This window comes from Gossypium hirsutum, chromosome A13, assembly GCF_007990345.1.
Source record: "Gossypium hirsutum isolate 1008001.06 chromosome A13, Gossypium_hirsutum_v2.1, whole genome shotgun sequence".
NCBI lineage: Eukaryota > Viridiplantae > Streptophyta > Magnoliopsida > Malvales > Malvaceae > Gossypium > Gossypium hirsutum.
This window is the reverse complement of record NC_053436.1, coordinates 19,937,767-19,946,070: the sequence shown is the minus strand read 5'-3', so window position 1 is coordinate 19,946,070 and position 8,304 is coordinate 19,937,767.

The following is an 8,304-nucleotide window of genomic DNA, read 5'->3' as shown; positions in this document are numbered from 1 at the left end:
CCCAATAGTCAGGTTGTCAGAAAGTGAGATTTGAGACTCTATTCTTATGAAACATAAAAATATTTATGAGGTTAGTTAGTAGTGAATTAGATTCTAGTTAAGTAACTTTCCTGAAATTAGGAGTTGTTAAGGTACATGGACTAAATCATGTGAGAGTTAAAAGTTGAATTATAGATTGAAATAAAATTAAAAGGACTAAAGAAGCAATCATGCCTTTGTTTCATTTAAAGTGCACGGTTAAGTGAAATGAATGTATATATATTATATATGTTGTGATAGTTTAATATATGTATATATGTTTCATAATAATAGTTATAATAAAAGAAAGAATAAAGAAAAAGGAAAGAGATGATAACATGCAAACTAGAAAGAAAAGAAAAGAGAGAAAAAAAAAAGAGAAAGAAGACTGCACGGCTGGGAGGGTTTGAAGTTCAAATCCAAATTGGTTAGTGCAAGTTAGTCCCTATACTTGTAAATTTTACATTTTTGGAATCCCAGTACCTAGGGCTACCCGACCCATGTTGTAATTTTAGTATTGTTCAAGATTTTAGATGTTGGCATTGTTGAATATTTTAAATATTAGGGATTAAATAGATAGATTTTTAAGTTAAAAATGGAAAAAGACTAAACTGTGGAATTAATTGTTGATTTTGAGCAATAGGGACTAAATTGAGAAAAATTAAAATTAAGGGGTCGAACTGGAAAAGAGGAAGCTAAATTTAGCTTAGAGCAAAATTAGCATAAAATTTTGAGTTTAAATGTGGAGGTTAAAATTAGTCTCAGTTTAGGGACTAAATTGAAGAATAAGCAAAATATAGTGTGAAAATTGAAATTTAATCTGAAATTGAAATGTGTAATATTAATGTGATTTAATTATTTTATTCTGTAGCTAACATTGTACTGGAATCCTCGAGTAAAAAGGGGAATGATAAAATCGATGTTGAATAGCTCGGAATTCACGGTTTGTGTTTCTATGATCCGAACTCTCGTAAATTGTTGCATTTTGAACTATTGTGCATGGTACAACATGAGGTGAGAACTTTTGAACATTGGGCATAAATAAATCAAATGATGAATAAAATGACTCGACTATGAATATTGTAAAATGTAGTATTTTATGATGTTGAATTGAATATATGTGTATTGAGAAAATATGGTTATTATCAAATTGAATATATGTTTATATGTTATAATGTGTATATATGTGAAATTGAGACATTGGTTGTATTGAAAAGTGAAATGAAACCCTATTAATTGTATCAGGATGAGTCAGATATTGATGGCACATTATAGGATAGGAAGAGTTCAAGAATTTGTTCGAGCTCGAGTCAATGAGGCAGTGGGTGCCAATTTGCTTCAGTTTAACTAATGACACACTGGGTGTCAATTTATATAGCGTTGAGCGCAGTTATTACTTCAGATTTATCCAATGAGGCACTGGGTGCCAAACTGGTGTATTGGTTGCATCCGTGAATCCGTCAGAGTCCGAGTCGTGTTAATAGGGGAAAGTAAAATAATAATTAATGTGATTGATATTGAATGGAAAAGATTAGAAATGAATATGAGATGAGAAAATATTGAAATGAAAAAGTTGAGAAAGGAATATGAGATGAGAAATGAAACATGAAATGATGAAATGAGATGTGAAACTTGAAATGAATTCAAGTATTAATCAAAGAGATGAATCATGCCATTACCTGGGTTGAATCAAATGTTATATGAAATGTAATTGTTATGTATATATATACTTGAACATGTGAAATTTTAGTGGATGTAATAAAGAATGAGCAAATTTATATTATTGATTTAAAACATATGTTCATAACATTGCTTATTGCATTTTTACATTTCAATTACTTATTAAATTGTTCGGATTATAGAAATACCATTAAGTTTTACTCAGTGTGTGATTTTATTTTCCATACACAAGCTAGGTACTTTTCGACATAGTCCTGACTTAACATCAAACAACAAATCCTGAGCTCAAGTGTGGTGATATCTTATTTTGTAATGGCATGTACCTAAGGAGTCGTTTGTTGATATGTTTATGATTATGGTATTTTGGTTTCTTAGTTAAGTGATGAATAAATCGTATATATATATGTGTGTGTGGTTATAGTTGAGGCAAATGTTAGTATGGTAGCTTAGCTTAATGCTTGGTATGTGCTTAGCTTCAAATTAGTAACTTTGGGAGTTAAAGGTTAGGCTAATTAGGGTAAATGTGTTATGAATGAAAGTCTTGAATGTTTGATATGTTGTTAATGTATTTGAACATATAAAATATGGTACCAATGAGGGTACATTGGTTAGGCATATTAGGTGATGAATTTGGTATATTTTAGGCATGTTTAATTGTGTTTTGAGTAGGTTAAACGATTGGTAATTGAGTTGTTTACTGTCCAAGTAAGTAGGAAATGATAAACTTGAGTTTTAAGGTACATTTTGGTGCACATGGCCTAGCACATGACCATGTGTCACACGCGGGCAACACACACAGGTGTGTGACCCAAGTCAATGGGTTACACGGGCTGAGACACGGCCATGTGTCTCAAGTTAGTGAGTTACACGAGTTGGGACACGATCGTGTGTCCCAACTTCGAGAGTCACATGGCCGTGTATTCCTTATTTTTAGAAATTCTTTAAAATGAACCTAAACTTTCAAAATTGTTCCAAATTAGTCTCTTCCTATTTTCAAACTAATTTTAAGGTCTCGTAAACTCGAAATAGGGGCTGTAAGTTTAACTTTTACTTTGAACTGGAATAGATTAGCAAACCTATAATTAGTGTGATCGTGAGGTTTTGTGATAGGTTTTAAATATTTATAATTACTCATTCTTGAACTAACTATTATCGCGATGTAGGCAAGTATACCTATCGAACAGTAGTATAGTTTTAGTAAGACTGGATTGTCGAACCCAAAGGACCTAAAAGTACTAGTAATGACTGTCTTTTTATTATCTAGCCTAAAAATAAAGAGGTTTTGTTTTAATTAACTAATTATCTAAACCAAGAATGTACAGAGAAAAGAATTGGTTGGGGAAAATCGATTGACTTGAGACAATACCTAAGGAAAAATCCACCTAGACTTTACTTGTTATTCTGACTCCGAATCGGACGATTTATTCATTCAACTTGTTTCGTAGAGATCCCTAAGTTATGTTATTATCCCTATTCAAGACTAATAACGTCTAATCCCTAGATTTAATAACCGATACTTTTCTCTAATTAACACTCTAGGGTTGCATTAACTCGATCTATGGATCTCCTTATTAGGTTTCACCATAATCCGAAAAAATCGTGTCACCTTATTTCTAGGCGCGCAATCAACTCCGCTTAATTATGGCAAATGTACTCTTAGACAGGGTCTATTCCTCCTCTGAATAAGAGCATGTCTTGAATCAGTATCCTGGGATATCAAAACAAGAATTAAGAACACATAATCAAGAACAAGTTAAATATTTATCATAGGATTCAGAATATAATAACAAGATTCGTCTTAGGCTTCATTCCCCTTAGGTATTTAGGGGTTTAGTTCATAACTAAATAAGAAAACATCTCAGAAGAATAAAGAATACAAAACATAAAGAAAACCCAAAACTCCTGAAGGAAAATTGAGGAGAGATCTTCAATCTTGATGATGAATCCGGCTTCCGAGATGGATCAATAGGCTTCATTAGAGTAATTCCTTACTCCCCCTTTTCTGTCTCTCTTTTCTTCCTCCTCTAGGGTGTATTTATAGGCTTTGGAATGCCTAGAGGCCCTCAAAATTAGCCTTTTCCGAATTGGATTCAACTTGGGCTCAGCAGGGACATGCCCGTGGCATATGCCCGTGTTCGAGCCTGCCAAATTGACACGATCGTGTGGTCTGCTCGTGTAAATCGTGCTTTGATTCTACCAAGTTAGCACGGCCGTGTGGTCTGCCCGTGTGAGGAAGTTTAGGCCGTGTTGAGTTCGTACTTTGGCCCATTTTCTCCGTTTTTGGCCCGTTTCTCGTTCCTTTCGCTCTCCTATGCTCTCCTAAGTATAAAACATGAAATTAAAGTATTAGGAGCATCGAATTCACCAATTTTAATGAGAAATCATCCATAAAATGCATTAAACATGGGGTAAAAATATGTATAAATTATGGTTTATCAAATACCCCCACATTTAAGCATTTGCTTGTCCTCAAGCAAAATTCTCAACTCATAATCAAAATAAATTTTTCTCAACCTATAATTTCTATCTATAATATCTCACATTAATCCATAAGTAATCATACATTGAGAATTCAACTAAAAGAACATAAAAGTTCCAAACATTCCATGTTTAGCATTTTATTCATGCAAACATGGGTGTCTCCCTTCATTTAAGTAATTACCTTTGATTCAGAACATCATAGAGTTTCACATCCTCACTACAGGTTCACTCAAATCACTCGAGGCGTTTAAGGACAATAAATGAAGCACTCAATAGTCAATAATGAAAAGTCATTACCATAGGCTTGCATGAAAATCAAATCTCCACCACTATAATTTAAGATGATACATTAGTCAAAAGGTCTTTAGAGGGTTGTAGTGAGGTTTGGTTAGGGGGGTGTGGTCACAAGCTGAAAGAAAGGGTTAGAATCGAGATTGAATTGAAAAATTTCCTAACTAGAAAAAGAGTTAATCTTTACAGATATGTATACATAGTTTTTTTTAAGAACAAGTTACAATAATATAGACTAACTATTAAGAACAAAACATAGCTAGGCAATCCATTCAACTCAAATCTCGACAAAAATAGGGATTAATTTAGGGGATTTCAACAATAATGGGTTAAAGGTTAATATTAAGGGTAATACAAGAAATGGCTTGTTAGGCTCAAGGGGGTTTACTAGGGGTTAATCGTGGAGGTAGGCTTTTCATGGCATGAGTGGGTTAATCCTAAGTGCCTTAATCATTTTGACATATCAAATCAAATAGTGTGGTCTCGACATGCATAATCAAGCAAGTTCTAGAATAATAGTTCAATACTGACGCACTCAAAGCAATAATAAAAGTGAGCATGAAAGGATTAATAAATGCTCAAAAGGCTAAAAAATCTCACAAAAATTATGGCTTTCTGATGTTTAGACTCGTGAATTCCAATTCAAAGTAATACCTAGACTTGGAGAAACAACCTATAATTTTAAATTCTTAAAAATCAACTTATCATGCTTGATTCTCCAATGTCTTAAAGTTTAAACAATCAATGCATAAATGCCTATGTTTTAATTCAAGATATATCAATCAAAATCATAAATTAATTAAAATTTATCCTAAATATGATATGAGAGTTTTTCAAGAGAACAAGATGATTATTCAGGGATTTTTCTAATAATGAATGAATTCCCCCCACACTTAAGATGTACATTGCCCTAAATGTACAAAGATAGATATTAGAGTATAAAAATAAGATAGGGAGAGAAGTGAAACTTCTTTTATGATGAATTCCTTGAACTAGAGTTTTGGAGAGTGATCGGTTCGAGAGTGGAGGAGGATACTCCGGCGGTCGTAGAGGTTCATTAGACCATAAGTCCTACGCCAAAAGAATATTATATCTAGTGGTAGCTATGGTCGTGGTCGAGCAGGACATGGCAGTCGTGGAGAACCTTTCCCGATGGAGTTTTAGTTCCTATGTGATGATGAGCTTAAGAGCTTTATATAACTGTGATAAAATTAGGAACTTTTTTGGGGATATTAGGAAGAATAATTACTCATAAAGAAAAACCAAAATTTATAATAGAATTCTAAAATTTGCCAAAAAATAAAAATAAAAAGTAGTTTGAATAAAAATTAAAAACAAAAAATAATAAAATAAATATTTCTAAACATCTTCATCGCTGGATGGTTCGCGAGGTGGAACTAGCGATGAGATGTGGAGGTGCTGACAAATCAGCTGTAAAGTAGCATCAATGTTGCCAAATTATTGAAAACACTGATGCTCGAATCGAGCGAGGTGCTCAGAAATGTTTTCTTATGAAGTCGCCGCATGAACTGGACGAGAGGGTGGTGGTGACTGAGTCGGTGGGTCCTCTTGCTATGGGGGGACATCATCAAGAATGTCCTCGTAGGCCCCCTCCTCGGTAGATTGTGCGAGACGATACTGGGGAGGGTAGGTTCCTCGGTGCCTCTCGATCATCCTCATGCTAAGCATGCTCGAGATGCCTTGTGGAGACATCTGGCCGATGAGGGTGAGGGATGATTCTTGGGCCGCGGTGTTGAGGAGCTCGAAGTGTCGTGCTAGTCCGGTCACATAAGGGCTAATGGAGATGACCCCCTTCTGATGCCGCTCTGTCTGGTGGTGAATCGCAAGGGCGATGAAATAGGCAAGGTAGATGACGTGCCCTTGTGACATGACCATAAGAGGTAGACGTTATGGGTGTTGACGACGCCAGTACTCTCTCGCCTCCCTGTAATCGTGTGAGCTAAAATAGCGTGTAAATACCTCAGGGATGGAGGGAGAACTGATGCCTTGGAGCGGCTAAGATTGTAGGAGGTCGTGCTAGGGGCCAACGTGTGCCAGCACTTCGAGGAAGAGAAATGTATGTGGCGACTGAGAACATGTAGTTTATTCTCCTCCCTGAACTCCTCTGTGTGTAAGCCTAGTGCAACACCAAACTCTAGGACGCTTAGCTGGCGGATTAATTCGATTAGGAAAAATTGGACCGTGACGGGATCATCCTACCTCATCATTATGGTCTGAAGATGGAACGTTGAGCATAGTTCTATCGTGAGCTTGAGGTATGTCGGCTCGATAATCTTGAAGAACAGCTCCCAAGGGTCGGTGGTTAGGAGAGCCTGAATCGCATCAACCATCTGGACTTGTTCTACGGCTTCTCAGTCGATACAGCGGCCCACTATTAAGGGTCGGCCCCGAAGTATTTGGAAGAGCTCTTCTTGGGGCCCTCGTGGAAACTGTAGGAAAGGGTGACGAATTTTCGCGGTTGGACCCGTGGAAGATGACGCTCCCTTCCTCTTCTTCGAGGCTGGTACAACAATTTTCTTTCCTCTTGAAGATGACATTGAAAGCCTGTAATATAAAGAATAATAATAATAGGTAAACATATTCGAAGGGGAAGTAAACTATTTCAGCCAAGACTACTAATATGAAGCAAACTCAGCCACAATAATAATGAGAATGAGAATAGAAATGTAATGGGTATAAGATTTTCCTAGTCTCAATTTAACATAAGTTGTATCGTAACTAACCTAGGAATGCAATTTAAGTGATAGACATTGGCATGATAATAGCATGAAAATAAGCATAGTAATGTCATGGATATGAGGTGTGCCTAACAACTTGATTTAATTCGAAATGTTAATAAAGAACCTAAAAATGCAAATTAAATGATAAAGTAATGAAAAAAATGAAAACTAGTTCAAAAGTAATGGAGATTATTGTAATAATAAGCATTAATAATAAGTACAATAGAAGTGAAAGGAGTAAAAAAATGCTAAGGGAGAGAGATTGAGCTTTAAAAACGAAGTTGGAAGCGGCACACGGGCGTGGCAGGGGGGCCGTGTAGAGTTGCAGCAGCTAAGGTTAGGGTTTTTGAATGGAGAATAAAGTGAGTAGTGCTGGGTATTTATAGATTTTGAGGCACACAGCCATGGCACATGCCCGTGTTCCCCAATTTCAGCCTGTGTGATTCGCGAATTTCAAATTTGGGCGCATTTGACATTTAGTGCACGCCCGTGTTCTTCGGGCGTGTGGGTTCACACGATCGTGTCGCACGACCGTGTCTAGCTTCGTTCGCTTCTCCCACGCCCGTGTGTGCAAGCCCCATGCCCGTGTTCATTTAACAGGTTTGACCACGGGTGTTAGACACGGGCATGTCACACGCCCGTGCTGTTTTAACAGGTTCATCCATGGTTCTTCCACACGGGAGTGTGACACGCCCGTGTTGTTTTGGCAGGCTCGACCACGGCCATGTCGCACGGCCGTGGCATTTTATCGCAACCCATGTTGGGGAATTCTTTTGCCCTGTTTTACACGGCCTTAGGCACGCCCGTGTGCTTGGCCGTGTCTCTGTGGAAACACCTGTATTCAAGATTTCTATTAGTAGGTTAGGAGTTAAATACCAAAATTTGAAGAAATTAATAATGTTAGTACTCGGGTTGCCTCCCAAGAAGCGCTTATTTATAGTCTAAGCTCGACTTACCTCTTCAGTGAATGGTCATGGGGGTTTGAGGAGTTTATACTCCTCATTCCTGCTATCAATCTCATCGAAATAAGGTTTTAATTGGATGTTGTTTACCTTAAAAGTGCCGAACTTGGGATGACTCACCTCCATTGTAC